The sequence below is a fragment of the Erythrolamprus reginae genome, chromosome 1 (assembly GCF_031021105.1).
Source record: "Erythrolamprus reginae isolate rEryReg1 chromosome 1, rEryReg1.hap1, whole genome shotgun sequence".
Taxonomy (NCBI): Eukaryota; Metazoa; Chordata; class Lepidosauria; order Squamata; family Dipsadidae; genus Erythrolamprus; species Erythrolamprus reginae.
This window is the reverse complement of record NC_091950.1, coordinates 279,840,087-279,856,695: the sequence shown is the minus strand read 5'-3', so window position 1 is coordinate 279,856,695 and position 16,609 is coordinate 279,840,087.

Here is a 16,609-nt window from a genome sequence, read left to right as displayed (position 1 = left end):
CCTCTTGGAATTGCTTTGCACATAATCAGAAATACCTTAGAAAATAGCCACCCCGAGTCTTCGGAGAGGGGCGGCATACAAATCGAATAAATTATTATTCATTATTATTATTACATAATGGATAGATGCATGGACAATCTATCAGTGCTAAATGGGTATCTGCATCTCTTTTGAGATATCTGTTCTTAATTAATGGAGTCCTGGTAACTCTAGGAGCACTTCAGGGGTGAAATCCAGCAGGTTGTGATAGATTCTGGAGAATCAGCAATGGAGTAGTTTGGAGAATTGGCAAATACCACCTCTGGCTGGGCACAGAGTCGGGCGGGAATGGATATTTTGCAATATTCTCCCCCCAGGAGTAGGGAGGAAATGGGGATTTTGCTGTTTCCTTCCCCTGCCATGTTCGCCAAGCCACGGCCACAGAACCAGTAGTAAGAAAAATTGGATTTCAGCACTGGATCAATTCATTAAGGAATTGGTCTATATTTTATGAGTCTTTTAGATTTTGGCTAGCTTTGTTAGGGCAATGATTGGTTGAAGAATCACCAGATTTCCAAACAGACAGGTATGCCCAAAGTAGCCAAAGAGCTGTGAATGGTCAAGTACAATCACAGGTTGCTTTTAAAGGGTTTTGGAAAAAACAGCAAATGGAACGACTGGTAATGTGTCAGACCGCTACTTTTCATTTGGATGAAGAAAATACATCTGTGCAGTTAGATAGGTACCTTAATTAACATAGACTCCTTAATCAAGACAGATAATTTGTTCAATTTACACTCTTCTCCCTCTATGTATGGCATCCATATCAGAGCTAAGTTCTTCCCAGTTTGCACCAGTTCTACAGAACTGGTAGCAAACCGCTGGTAACATCACAGTGACATCATGGAACCGGTTCTGTTGGTGCCAGTCCGTGGATGCCATCTTCTTTTTGCGGAGGGGGGGGGGTTGATTTTCTTTTTTGGGGGTGAATTTTTTTAAATTTTTTTTCCTTCTGGGCGTGCACAGAAACTGAGTTTCTGGCACTGCGCATGCGTTTCCATCTTGTTTTTGACTCTTTTTTGGGGGGAAATTTTCTTTGGAATTTTTGGCACTGACGAAAAAATGTGCATGCGGTCCTGCAGCGCGGGAGGAAGCGAACCGGCAGTGAACCCACCCCTGGACCATACAATATGTGAAGTTTTCTGATTGGAATGAGACTAATGGTGTGTTTCTTTAAAAAAAGAGAGATCAGCAGAAAGGGTCAGCAAGAGTCCATGGATCTGTGGCTGCTAATGACTGAGAAAATTGTGTACAGAGGGCACAGCTATATTCACAACGCCTAAATATCCCTCTAGGATCAGATACAGCAGGCCTTTTAAAAGTTGGATTCTTTCCTAATTACATTTAAAGTATGCAGCACACAATTAGCATCCAAGTATTGATGATGATGGCAAATCCATCCCCGAATGTTAAAAGGCTGCAAATCCATTTCGCAAACTTTCCTTTTTTCAAGCAGCATTTTCTTCTGGCTCTCCAAATTTCCATCTGAAACCTGATAGTGCGGAGAAATGTGCTGATGCTCTTTCATAGGTCTTCCTGACCCAGTGGTATGTGCTTCTGCAGAATAACAAAACCCTCACTTTGATGAGGCAGGCTACGTTCTTGGCAAAGCTCCCTTGTGGTTTTCAGGAAGTGTTGTAATGAACGTAGCTTGGAGAAGAGAAAATAAAAAAATATGTGGCCTCCATGCTCTAAATCTTAAGACTGAGTAGGGGATTAGCCTTGGAATATAGAGATCTTGGTCAGAGCATCATGACGGTCCTGTCTAAACTTAGCAGTGGAATAAGAAATTGCTTTTCTCTCTTAAACAATCTCTATTCGTTTGCCCGAATTCCATGCCTATCTGTTAAAAATTACACTCACACTTTAAAATGAAAAATAAAAGTACACACTGATGTTTCAATTGCTGCTTAGAGACAGATTGTACTCGGCTTTGCCTGTGGGTTTTAGAAAGACTGAACAGGCATTCTCATTTGGTTGACAACACAGAGAGTCAATGGAAGCAGACATTCTAAGAATCTGATATTTTGAGAGAAGGCCATCTATTGCCTGATCCATTGTAGGGAGGAATAACCAATGCACAACATGAATAACTTTGGATGAATTTGTATAACAAGTCCTGGGCTAGCTGCAGAAAACTAACACTTCACCATAGACTTATGATGGGTATCTAAACAGAGGCATGTGGCTACTTGCACACTGCATAATAGAAGATTTCAGGGTGGGGCAATAAAAAGTGTTTCCCTTCCTAAAGGTTTGGAATACAGTGGTACCTCTAGATACGAGCTGCTCCACATGTGAGTATTCCAAGTTACGAGCCGCGACGCGAGTGAAATTTCTGTTCAACACCCGAGCTCAAATTCAGAATACGAGCCGAGCTTCAGGATGCTACCGCTAGTTGGCGCATCGCCTTTCTGACCCAGAATCCCCTTGCTTCCAGTTATCTCGGCCATTCGCACGTGTTAGTGCGCAAAACAAAGTCTCGTCTCGGTTGTGTCAGAAAGTGTATATTTTTACAGTTTTATACCATTTAACTATGGAATTGTTGTTTTCTTTATGTTTATGATAGTTTAAGAAAGTGTTGTTTACGTAGCCTACAGTACACAGCCGCACTCGTCTGTCGCTAAGGTATGGTTACTGTACCGTGTTTTATACATTTTCTTATTGTATTTTGTACATTTCTCTTTTCATTATTTACTTTATTGTTTATTTATACATGTTGCATGTACATTTATTAATTAAAAACATGTCTTTTTTCATAAGTTAGGGTAACTTTGGGACTTTTTTTGAGGGCTGGAACCAATTAGAATTATTGACATTAATTCATATGGGGAAAATTCGTTCGAGATACGAGTTGATCTACTTACGAGCTCAGGTCTGGAACGAATTAAACTCGTATGTCGAGGTACCACTGTATTACTGTTTGGGATAGTCACCAAAAATCTAGCAATAGAGGCAGGGGTGGGTTTCTCTTATCATCCCTACTGTTTAGAAAGTGCATGTGCATGTTACATCCGGGTACTGACCCTATGTGATGCACAGAAGCCTTTGCACATTCATAGAAGTACTTTGCCAACTGTTGCCAAGCAGTGGCGACTAGAGAAGCAGTTCAGGGGCATGTCAAACCGCCCATCACTACCGGTTCAGTGAACGGGGCCCAATTTCCACCACTGGCTCATGCAAACCAGTCTTAACCAGTAGCAATCCACCTCTGAGTAGAGGTTAGAGTTTTAAACTTGATAATATTTAATGATTTCTCCATGTGAATGGAGAAGGGTCTATAGTATTAAAATAAGAATGCAGATTTTGGACAGGTAAATGTAGTCAAGTTGTTTATTACCTACAGAGCATTCAGTGAAGAGAATTATACCCATATCAAATTTGTAACTACTAAGTGTAGGAGAGACTAAACACTCAGTATTATCTACAAAGAGTCTAGAACTCAAAATATGTCAACCTAGAGAAGTTCAAAGATTAATCTAAATGGTTGCATGTAAGAATTAAGAATCAAGGCACAAATGTATAATAAGAATTAACTATAATATAATATTATTATAATAAATGTACACTTATACTCTATATTGATATATTTAGTTTTTGTTGCGGATCTATTCATGCCATTTTTGCCATATCTCTTTGGTTTCTTTAATTCTTACTCCTTTGATTGCATTTGTCATTTCATCCATTTCAGCGCATCTATAGACTTTCTCAATGATTAAATTTTCAGACGGGATTTGTACTAATATTATAGGCTTTATTAACTTACGGAAATGTATATGGTTTGCTTAAGACATAGAGATGTGATTTGTAATTTTATTATGCAAACTGAAACTGTATTGGATCTGTAAAAACAATTATACGAATTATCCTTTTTTCAACAATAAAAGTTTAAATAAATTTAAAAAAATAAAGAATTAACTAGCCACAAGAGCATTTGCTAGTCAGGATGCCTCTTCAAAAATCTTGTCTTCATATGAGAATCCTAATTGATTTTAAAATTACTCAGTTTGATATACACTGAACCTGTACCTTTTCCATTTGCCACTGTAACAATTAAGAAATTTTAAATCTGGAAGTCTTACCAGGCTAGTTAGTCATGTTCACTGTGCAGCCAAAAGGTTGTTAGGATTTTCAGTTAGTTTGTGGTTGTCTGGATGCCTGTGGATAAGAGACAGAGAATAAGACCTTGGTCTTATGTATACAACAACTGTGTGTTGTGGTTAGTGAATGACCAGTAATTTATACTGTATAGGACTGGAAGCTTCTATACAATATAAACATATATCGATTGGTGTATTATCTCTCTGTCTTCATAGATGGCAACAGCTGTTTCTCTGATCTGAGTTTTCCTAATATGCAAAATGTTTAATTAAAAGTATCTTTCACAGATGGGGCACAATTTTCTTTTTTTTAAATGGCCCTTCTGTAAAACACGCATGGTAGTGCACTATGACTGCATGAGTTTGAAAAAGAAACTAATTATGGCTTTCTGAGTTGAGAGACCTGCTATGATATCTGATTTGGAGGTACAAAATGGGGCCACCCTTTCTGAGTTGCAAAACTCTCTTTCCTGCCATCTAGTGGTCACTGGGATTTTTGCAGCCTAAATTTAGCAGCCCTAATAATAATAATTTATTAGATTTGTATGCCACCCCTCCACGAAGACTCGAGGTGGCTCACAACAATAGTAAACAATATATAACAAATCCAATAATTAAAAACTTTGTCTAGAACCCCTTATCATTAAAATAATTGCACAACCCAATCATACCATACATAAATCCTATTAGCAAGGGGATACATCAGTTACCCCATGCCTAGCGACATAGGTGGGTTTTCAGAGACTTGTGAAAGGAGAGGAGGGTGGGGGCCATAGTTCCCTCTAAGCTGATCAGTGAGCAATCGCTCACTTAAAAATCATAATCAACTCAGAGTTTTCCAAACCTGCCCAGAAGCCGAGAGGGAAAGAGTGAGAGGGAAGGAGAGAGAGAGGAAGAGAGAGAAACAGATAGAAAAAAGAGAGGAAGGAAAAGAGAAAGAAAAAGAATGGGAGTAAGGAAGAGAGAAAGAAAATCAAAATCTAGTTTGAAACTAGCTCAACTATTTAAGTGGCATTTTGATATTGATAGAGTTGCCCTATTATGAGCTCACTGTTATAGACACACAGTACAGTATTTTATTTTGAAATTCTCTGAGGCAAAACAGGGTGGGTTTTTTGTTTGTTTGTTTGTTTGTTTGTTTGTTTGTTAGTTAGTTAGTTAGTTAGTTAGTTAGTTAGTTAGTTAGTTTGTTTGTTTGTTTATTTATTTATTTATTTATTTATTTATTTATTTATTTATTTATTTATTTATTTATTATTTCTGTGCCACCCAGTCCCAAAGGGACTGCCGCTCAGACACTATACTTTTCCGCCCCCCCCCAAAAAAAAAAAAATTAGAGGGAACACTGGTGGGGGCAGTTCTAATCTTCAGGGGGAGTTGATTCCAGAGGGCCAGGGCCGCCACAAAGAAGGATCTAATTGCCTCTAAAATGTTCCTTATGTTCTGCTTTCCAACTGCAATTTTACCTCCTGGTAAAAACTCCATGGTCCTCCAGATGTTTGAGAAATAAGCCCCCAGCTTTCCTTATGGTTGACTTAATTGGCCTGGGCTGGTGAGAATTTTGTTTCAATGTTGTCTGCAGAAGCACATGTTCCCCATTAGTCCATTGAAGAAAAAAGCAGTTTGTCAGGATGGCCAGGAAAAAGATACACAGCATGCAGTGAGAGACAGCACAACCTTGCACCCAAAATGAAGTTCATTTCTTCCCTTCTGATGGCCTTAATTGGGTGAACTCAGAGATCATTGATGGCTTTGATCTAATCATTCTTCCTCAATCCCAAAAGGTTTTGGTGTTAATATAATTAAGTGAATCCCCAGGAACACTGCCTTTCCCAGCCTAGAATAGATGGATTTCCATAGTCTTCAGCCCTAACTAAATAATGGTCATTTTGATTACCATCACACCAATTTCTACACATTGGACCATTTGGAATGATAGGCTCATCCCCATGAACTCTCTGTGGGCAAACATAGTTAAAGAAAGTGAGTTGGCTACACACCATGTGAAACTGTAAAAATATCATAGCAAGAACAGCCACCTAAAAAAAGAAGAAAGAGAAGTAATAAATTCTCCCGATATCATTTGGGCAAGACCCCCTGAAATGAAGTGAACCGTAATCCAACACATATGAAGAACAACAGTCTTAAAAGAAGTTTCTTTGAAGTGACACATGAAGAGGAATGTTTGAAAAAAAGACCATACTTTACTCTTCAAGTATGGAATATAAAAATAATCCTCTTAAGATAGCAGAGAAACAGGAGTGGGAAAGTAAACGCTGGTATGGTCACACCAGAGCTAAAAAATTTGAAGAAGGCAATATTTTATATTAGCTGAGAAAAGTGTTCACCAGGAATTACACCATCAAAGAAGTCAATGTGAAAATACCAACGCCTCAATAAAAACCAAAATTACACAGCTGAAATTCCTGTAAATAGATGTGTGTTTTTCCATATCCCAGTAATGAATGTCTGTAGCAACAGTGCCGTCTAGAGAACATTTCAATAAAAATCAGGGAAACTAATGAAGCTCTTGTCCATTCTAATTTTGAAAGGAATTATGTGAATTCTTTCTTTTTCCTTTCTAGCACTTTCTATGTCTTTTGACACCATGTCAAGTTCTGTCCCACCAAGGTTATACAGTATGTAATTTCCACACAAAGCCTGGGTACTACAGAACCACTGAGAAATTGCATTTTAAAAGGAATGGGCTCCCCTCAGAAAGCAGGAGTGAAGACTCACAGACTTCTTTGAGGTGGCCACTTGGGTTCTGTGAAGAAGGCAAAGAAACATAGCTGTGGCAAGTATTTAGGGAGAATTGTTGCTACTTTCAATAGCAACCTCTTTAGGGCAACATGCAGAGTGAGAAGGAGGGGGGGAGGGGTTACCAGCTGGTTTTCTATCTGTTCTGTGGTTTTATCTGCTAAAGTTGTTTTCACCTTAAATAAATTAAGGAGGAGAGATTCCACTATGGCGATTCTGGTAAGATTGAACCAAATTCTTTATCTACAATGTATGGCAGACATCTTTGTTTTCAGCATTTTGCTGGTGGACAGCATGAGGGTAAAAGGAGAGGACTTGCTTTTAGAAGAAATCCAGCAACTTCAGAAAAGTGATTTCATCTGAGCAAACTTTTATTTAATCTCACTTCTGTTATTTTATAAGTAACTCAAAATGACAAACATGCCTAGTACCCCTTCCTCCTCCTTTTTTCCCCATAAAAAATCCCAGCGACCGGTTAGGTCCCACAGAGTTGGTCTCCTCTGGGTCCCGTCAACTAAACAATGTCATTTGGTGGGACCCAGGGGAAGAGCCTTCTCTGTGGTGGCTCTGACCCTCTGGAATCAGCTCCCTCCAGAGATTAGAACTGCCCCCACCCTCCTTGCCTTTCGTAAACTCCTTAAAACCCACCTCTGTCGTCAAGCATGGGGGAACTGAAACATCTCCTCCTGCCTATGTTTTTTTTTGTGTGTATGATATGACTGTATGTATGTTTTCATATATTGGGGTTTCTTGTTTTTTAGACTTTTTAAATGTATTATTGTTATTTTAGATTCTAACTATTAGATTTGTCATTATATATTGTTTTTATCATTGCTGTAAGCCGCCCCGAGTCTACGGAGAGGGGCGGCATACAAATCTAATAAATAATAAATAATAATAAAAATAATAATAGCTTGTGTTATGAGCTGGGCTGAGAGCAGAGATGGCCTGGAGGAGGAGCTTCTTGCCCCACAATCAGGAGATCGTGAGTTCAATCCTAGGTAGAGGCAAATGTAAGGGTCCCCTGTTTGGGCAGGGGGTTGGACTAGATGACATGCCCGATCCCTTCCATTTCTGTTAATCTGATGTGGTGATCCTAACAAGACTGACTCTAAGTCACCCAGCAGGTTTTCGTGTCTAAGGAAGGCAGACCAAGAACTCACAGTCTCTTCGTTTGTAAGCAGCACCTTCATCACTAGACCAAATTGATGCAGAATTTGAAGTGGGTTCCTTATTCACATATGCTTGACTGCAGTCCTGCAGTGGGGACTAGGTTCCTCTACATATGCCTGAGTTTACTTACTGAATATGTAGGGTTTTTAAAAATTAATTTCACAAATTCAAATTACAATTAAAATGAGTGGAGATTAAATAATAAGCAATCGGAAGTTGTTTTGAAAGTGTCACTTGCAAGAGGGAAGTTTTCTAAAACTCATCAGAGAATTAACAAAACTCTCTCTTCACACTCTCTTTAAAAAATACAGGAAAAGTATAGATTCCATCTACCATCTGCTAGATTATCGGTAACTAAAAATGTTTATAAAAATACATCTAGCAAATGTTGAAAATGTAACAACGGGCACATTCTATAATTTTTTGTGGTGGACTTGTGTCAAAGCAAAAAATAAATTGGGGAAAAATATACAGGTGGCTAGAAAAGATGATAGGAAAACATGTAGATTTTAAACCTGATGTTTTTATTAAATATAATGTCAGAAAAACGTAGTAAGAAAAGTATGTATTTAATATTCCATATCTTAACAGCAGCGAGGATTATTTTTGCACAATATTGGAAAAATGAAGATATGCCACGAGATGAAGAAATATCAAGAAGATACTAGATTGTGCAGAAATGGATAGATTGACATTGAATTTTAAAGAGAAAGAGGATGTAGAATATTATCAAACATGGAATTTAGGTTGGGAAAAAGTGGTGGTGGAGATTAAGAGTATTGTTAAGAGTATTTGTATTGTTAAGCAAATCATATACCTGGATGACATGAAGTTTAAGACGACACTAAGATATTTATTTAATAGAAAAATCAATAAAATTTAAATTAAAAAAACATGGAAAAAGGATCTCTATGGGGGAATTTTCACAGGTCAGGTGTCCCTATGGGAGAGAGAATTCCATTCATTGTTGTAACTCTTATTGTTGCAGAAATGAGTATAGGAAAGAGAGTCTTCCTTGAGGATCTTGGAAGAATAGTTATTCCATAGCAAAGCAGGCAATCTTTTTATTATTTGGATTCTGATCTGTATCGTGTTTAATCAGTACATATCTCTGGTTTGAACAGGAGAGCTGCACATACTTTGAAAATGATTCAGAAGAGTTTTGGACCTCATGCAAGCACAGAACTCCAGTGCTATTAATTAAAACAGCCTGATCTTTCTCAAGCTTCCATATCATGCATGCACAGTTTTAAAAAAAACACAATGGAAAACAACATTTTGCAATATTGATGTTATATGTTCCTTTGATGTTGCCAGTCCAGAGTCAGACTGTCATTTCTGAACCATTTCAAAATTTCCAACAGTTGCAGAGGGCAGTTCCACCAACATGTCACAACAAGAAACCTAGATGTTATTAATTTTTGTACTTTCGTTGCCAGGTCATAATAGCCTTGTCGATCTTATGAATGGTGAGAGATGTAAGCAAATGTTGGATTTATTTTACATGCCTATCCTATTTTACTTGATTATTTGTTAGATTGTCATGTTACTGATTAAAAAAAAACCTCAAGGAACAAGATAAATGAAAATGCAAACCATGATTCTGCACCTCATTGTCTATCTATGGTACTGAGATAATGCATGTGCCTATGCACAATAAAGTGAGGGGGGAGGGTCCAGATTCTGTAAGATAGAACCTAGCAAGAAGTAGATTAAGGAAATTGTGCCAAATGTCTGTTTTATAGATCAAAGATAAGAGCAACCTATATTAAATTGGATTTATGCAGCCTGCTGAACCATAAAGCATTGCTTACGAACTACAGTGGCTGGGAATGTAGAATACAGTTCTATATTTATTTATTTGTTTGTTTGTTTGTTTGTTTGTTTGTTTGTTCAATTTTTATGCCGCCCTTCTCCTTAGACTCAGGGCGGCTTACAACATGTTAGCAATAGCACTTTTTAACAGAGTCAGCCTATTGCCCCCACAATCCGGGTCCTCATTTTACCCACCTCGGAAGAATGGAAGGCTGAGTCAACCTTGAGACGGTGATGAGATTTGAACCGCTGACCTACAGATCTACAGTCAGCTTCAGTGGCCTGCAGTACAGCACTCTACCTGCTGTGCCACCCCGGCTCTATATAGGTCACAGACAACTTCAATGTTCCTTTTACACAGAAATTTTGAAAAAAAAACCACATTCTGTCAATAATTGCTAGGTATCCTGGCCATTCGGACACTGCTTATCTCCAGTGGCTGCTTAAGGATGAACAATTCATAACTACAGTGCATGTGGTTAGATTCTGCACAGCAGCACTGGGGATTTGTCGGAAACTTGTGTCTAATCCACTACAGTTATATAGTTATATGACAAATGTGGCATACTCTTTGCATAACTTATTCCTTTTTGCTTTTATTATTAAACTGACATCAGGCTGCACAGTTTATGGATTGTAATTTTAATACAATTAGTCCGTGTATAATTGACAGACTGGATTTTATCATAGATTTTAGTAGTTATTTATTATTTTATACTAGAATTTTTAATTGTATATTTATTGAGTGTTTTTATTTGTTCTGGTCTGTGACTATAATAACTGACTGATTGAACACAGTAAGCTAAAAATAAGCAGAGAATAAAAGGTGGAAGATTTTTACTATCTGATGAGTAATTAGAATATTAATTAAATTTAATTAAAGGTGATATGGTAGGTCAAATGCTCTTGCCTGTTGGAGAAGCACCCCTTACTGAAAGAGGCGTCAAAGAGGCCATCTTCATTAAGGTTGAATAGCCTGCATTTAACAGATGAGTGGGTGGGGGATATGGCACCACCTATCTTCTTTTTACAGCACAGTCCTTTCATTAGATCCAAAGGATACCACATCTAATTGCACTATTCAGATGACCGTGAGGACACAGATAAACTTCCAAGTGACCTCACCAATTCCCACAAAGAGTGCTAAAGACCTGATGACAGCAAGGCAGAGTGAAATTCAAATAAATTCTGTTTGTCTGTTGGTCTTGCTTGGTGGGCATGACAGGGGAAGGATATTGTAAAATCTCCATTCCTACCTCACTCTGGGGTCAGCCAGAGATGGTATTTGCCAGTTCTCTGTGAACTACTAAAAATTGTCACTACCGGTTCTCCAGAATCTTTCAGAACCTGCTGAATTTCACCCCTGATGCAAGGTATATAAATCCTTCTATTCCCCACCATTCAGTCAGAACTGAAGAAACATCTTGGTTGAGAGGCAAAACCAAGGAAAAAACAAGAAAACCCAGTTCCTTTTAACAAAGCACCTTTGGAATACAGTGTTCCCTCGGTTTTCGCGGGTTTGAACTTCGCGAAAAGTCTATCCCATGGTTTTTCAAAAATATTAATTAAAAAATACTTTGCGGTTTCCCCCCCTATAACAAAGTTTTTCCCGCCCGATGACGTCATATGTCATCGCCAAACTTTCATCCGCCTTTAATAAATATTTTTTTTAATAAACTTTAATAAATAAACATGGTGAGTAATAATCTAAATGGTTGCTAGGGGAATGGGAAATTGCAATTTAGGGGTTTAAAGTGTTAAGGGAAGGCTTGTGATACTGTTCATAGCCAAAAATAGTGTATTTACTTCTCCATCTCTATTTCGTGGAAATTCGACTTTCACGGGCGGTCTCGGAACGCATTCCCTGTGAAAACTGAGGGAACACTGTATCCCTTATCCCCAAAGTCAGTCAGTCTGACTGAGTACATGAAAGGCTTTGCCCTCATGGGACTTTTCCTTTCTACAGAAGAAAAATTCCAGCATGGAGATGAACTGCCACTAAGCAAAAATGACTTGCCTAAGGCCACACCACATGGAAGAGGCAGCTTTGGAATGAGAATCACCCAGTCAATCACAGAATATCCACATGGCTTCCTGCATATGTACTGGATGAAACCTGAGATTCTCTATTATCCTTCCTTAATCACCTGAAGAGGTACAAGTCTTTTTCAAGAGAAAAATGAGAGAGAAAACAATGGTTGTCCTAATTTGAAAGCTAATTGACTTGCTTATTACATTTAAATATCTCTAATGTCGTTCTTTGTAGGTTCCTGCCAAAATGGAAATGCCAGTGGCAGCTGTCCAGAGAAAAAGACTCCTAGGAAGCCTTTAGTAAACAGCTGCTCTGTCTTTCATTAGGGAGTTTAGCAAAACCATATTAAGGCAATGGAAACACATCCATGGAGCAGAGCAATATTCTCAAAGGGACACTATTAGTTTTATTCCTCCCACCCCCATATTAGAGGTTTTTTTTAAAGTCTGAGTGTTGAGCCAAAAGCTTCCATCATTTCAAAGTATCTGTAATTGGTTCAGGATCTGCAAATATCTACTAAAGCTTTCAAAGGTTTAATGAAGGCCCACAGGTTGAGATGGTCATCAAAAACCAACAGAATGTGAAAACAATTCCTAATAGACAAATAATAGAAGGAAGGAAGGAAGGAAGAACATGTGCTGGAAGATCACATGGGAAGTATTTGTATTGACTCTCATTCTCAACTGTGACTGCAAAGACCCTAAATTTGAATAATGCTGAACACCAAGGGTCACAAAAAAAGTTGCTGGCTTAAGAGCCTCTTTCATTCTCTTTTTCCCCCCTCATTATTTCTCAGACATTCACTAAAACAGTAGATCTATGAGATTAAGGGAACCATTTTATTTTATTTTATTTCTTCAGCCTTAGGCTTCAGACTGGAGTATGTTCACTGGCTCAAGTGAAAGCCAAAAAAGCAAAATAGTTAAAAGCAAGCCAGAAACCTCAAAGGGAACAAATTGTTCCATGGAATGGTGTTTGGTGACTGTATCAAGTCCCCAATTTCTGGGGATATGTTCTCCTCCCCCGAAAACGAATGCTTGAGGTAAGCCTGAAATGGAGGGCAATATCAGAGATATTACAATAATAGGTGGCTTCAATTACCTTCACCGGGGCTAATTAAAGAGGTCCTTGGAGCAGGAGTCTCCAAACTTGACAATCTTAAGACTTGTGGACTTTAACTCCCAGAATTCCCCAGCCAGCTGGCTGAAAAATTCTGGGAATTGTTTTTCTTCTAATCCAACTCTGACTAGATGGTGGGGAATAGAAGGATTTATATATATACATCCAGGAATATAAATGCTTCCATTCCCCACCATCCAGTCACTGATGAAGGAGCTTCTTGGATGAGAAGCAAAACGTCTTCAAAGAAAAACAAGAAAGTCCAGTTGCCTCTTGGAAAAAGCATATTCAGGACAACCGTGACCTATATGACTGACAATCTCCATAGATATTTTGCCAAGTTTAGAGATCCCTGCCTTAGACAAAAGATGACCTGCCTGGACTACTGTATGTGCTATACAATGCTCTCAGACTGATATAACAAGAGAATGCTGAAGAATGGATTAGAAAGGATCAACATGCCATTAAATGCAGCACTGAGTCCTTTGGGATTGGGTGGAATACAAATATAATTAATCAATTAATTAATTAAATGTAATTTATCTACAAGTGGAAATTGCCATGTACATTTGGATTTCACTCTCTCTCTCACTTCAATATTCCTAAGGCACCCAGCTGGTTCGCCTGTCCAGCCACTCTATAATTTTGAGGCTGTCTTGTTTGTTTGTTTGTTTGTTTGTTTGTTTGTTTGTTTGATTGATTGATTGCTTGATTGATTGATTCTCCTTAGACTCAGGGCGGCTTACAACATGTTAGCAATAGCACTTTTTAACAGAGCCAGCGTATTGCCCCCACAATCCGGGTCCTCATTTTACCCACCTCGGAAGCATGGAAGGCTGAGTCAAACTTGAGCCGGTGATGAGATTTGAACTGCTGACCTACAGATCTACAGTCAGCTTCAGTGGCCTGCAGTACATCATATATATCATGATGATATACTAAAGTGGCCAAGGTATCAGACTCTATTGGCAGCCATTGAGGTCATAGAAAATTAACAAAGCCAGAGCAGCTATTTTACAAAAATGGAGGTCTTGTTCAATTAAGGAAAATGTTCACAAGGAAAATTTCCACATTAAGGAAAGTGTTCACAAGAGACATGTGGGCAGTAATAAAAGAGGCATTGAGAAGCCACTGTCATAATCTTAGAATTCAAGATCTGATGTGCTGAGAAGGAAAGATAAGGTGAAAGTCCAAAACTCCATTTTGTACATTTAAACATACAAACGTTATCTCTTGGTGAAAACCCTTTACCAGTTTTATTTGTAAGCCTTCTCTTACCAGTACAGCCAGGAAGTACAATAGTCACAATGCTCAGGATCAAACAAAACTGGATCAGTGACCTTGTTTAGACACCCTTCCTTCCATCCTTCCGAGGTGGGTAAAATGAGGAACTGGATTGTGGGGGTAATATGCTGGCTCTGTTAAAAAGTGCTATTGCTAACATGTTGTAAGCCGAATAAATAAATAAATAAAAGAAAGTTGAATAAATAAAATAAATAAATAAAATAAAATAAATATGTTCACATGAAGACTCCCTAATAGTGATGGGTGAACCCGACGAAATTCGGGTTCGGCGGATTTGGGCGGACTTTACAAAAAATTCGGGTGACGTCACCGAACCCGAACCCGAACCCAAACACTTCTGGCCCCACCCACAATGATGTCGCCCGGCTGTCATCTTCTGAGAAGAGGAGGAGGAGCCGGGCGCCGGTGGTGGCGGAGGAAGGTTTTGGTAATTATGTTTTGGTTACCCAGAATTTTCACAGCTAGATGGACTCTGCAGCAGGTACACTCCATAAGCCTTGCCATGATAGTAGTTGTGGTTTGTCTGCTGACAACGATTGATTGTTTTATGCCCCTCAGGTATTGGCTTTTAGCTTAGTATTCCATTTATGATTTGTAACAGATTGTTCTATTAGTTGGGAATGAGCTGGGTGGCCTTGCATTTGGGGAGGGAAGGGATTTTTTAAATTTAATTTTTTAAAAAACATGTATGGCCTACTTGTCTGTTAGGACAGGAACTGAAAGTGGAAACACATTTTTTAGGATTCCCAGCAACCACATTTAGGTCGATCTGAGGTAATTTACTGCATGAAGCAAAGGGCAAGGTGGTTCTTTCCCTAATTCCATATACTGTACAGTGACGAAGTAAAAGTTGAATTTTCCTTCAACACAGACAAGAAGCAAACATGCCCCACCACACCAGAAATTATCCGGGTGGCTTATTGGGTTCAGGACGAGCTGCAAAGTACAGAGCTCTGTTGTCTAACATCTTCCTCAAAGGTCAATCTGGCTGCCTTTGCCATTTGAGGTGGTTACCTCACTCTTCCAGTCCTGACCCAAGTATATAGAAACATAGAAACATAGAAGTCTGATGGCAGAAAAAGACCTCATGGTCCATCTAGTCTGCCCTTATACTATTTTCTGTATTTTATCTTACAATGGATATATGTTTATCCCAGGCATGTTTAAATTCAGTTACTGTGGATTTATCTACCATGTCTGCTGGAAGTTTGTTCCAAGGATCTACTACTCTTTCAGTAAAATAATATTTTCTCACGTTGCTTTTGATCTTTTCCCCAACTAACTTCAGATTGTGTCCCCTTGTTCTTGTGTTCACTTTCCTATTAAAAATACTTCCCTCCTGGACCTTATTTAACCCTTTAACATATTTAAATGTTTCAGTCATGTCCCCCATTTTCCTTCTGTCCTCCAGACTATACAGATTGAGTTCATTAAGTCTTTCCTGATATGTTTTATGCTTAAGACCTTCCACCATTCTTGTAGCCCGTCTTTGGACCCGTTCAATTTTGTCAATATCTTTTTGTAGGTGAGGTCTCCAGAACTGAACACAGTATTCCAAATGTGGTCTCACCAGCGCTCTGTATAGCGGGATCATAATCTCCCTCTTCCTACTTGTTATACCTCTAGCTATGCAGCCAAGCATCCTACTTGCTTTCCCTACTGCCTGACTGCACTGTTCACCCATTTTGAGACTGTCAGAAATCACTACCCCTAAATCCTTCTCTTCTGACGTTTTTGCTAATATGAAGAGGGAAATGCCTTCCATTCATATGGAATGTGTCGTTCTATGTGCTCTTCTATTTCTCTCATAGGGCAGCTCAGCCTTTATTGATCCAAACACCCTCCAAATAAGTAGACTAACTTTCAATATCCTCAACAATAACCATTCAGGTATTGTTAGGACTGAAGTTCATACTTCTGGAGGGCACCCAGATTAGGAAAGGGTGAAGTATTGGAGTTCGTATGGGGCAGCTGCTGACTTGGGACCCTCAACACAGCCCCAAGTCATTTGTTGAGAGTTCTAAATCAATTCATTTGATACATTTTTCTCTGAATTCAGGTTGCATTGTGAGTGCTCTGCTGCCTACAAAGCCAAACCAAGAATGACTAATCTACAAGGGAAAGTCCTCTGGTTATTTGGTTATTTATTTATTTATTTATTTATTTGTTTGTTTGTTTGTTTGTTTGTTTGTTTGTTTGTTCGTTCGTTCGTTCGTTTATTTATTTATTTATTTGTTTGTTTGTTTGTTTATTCATTCATTCATTT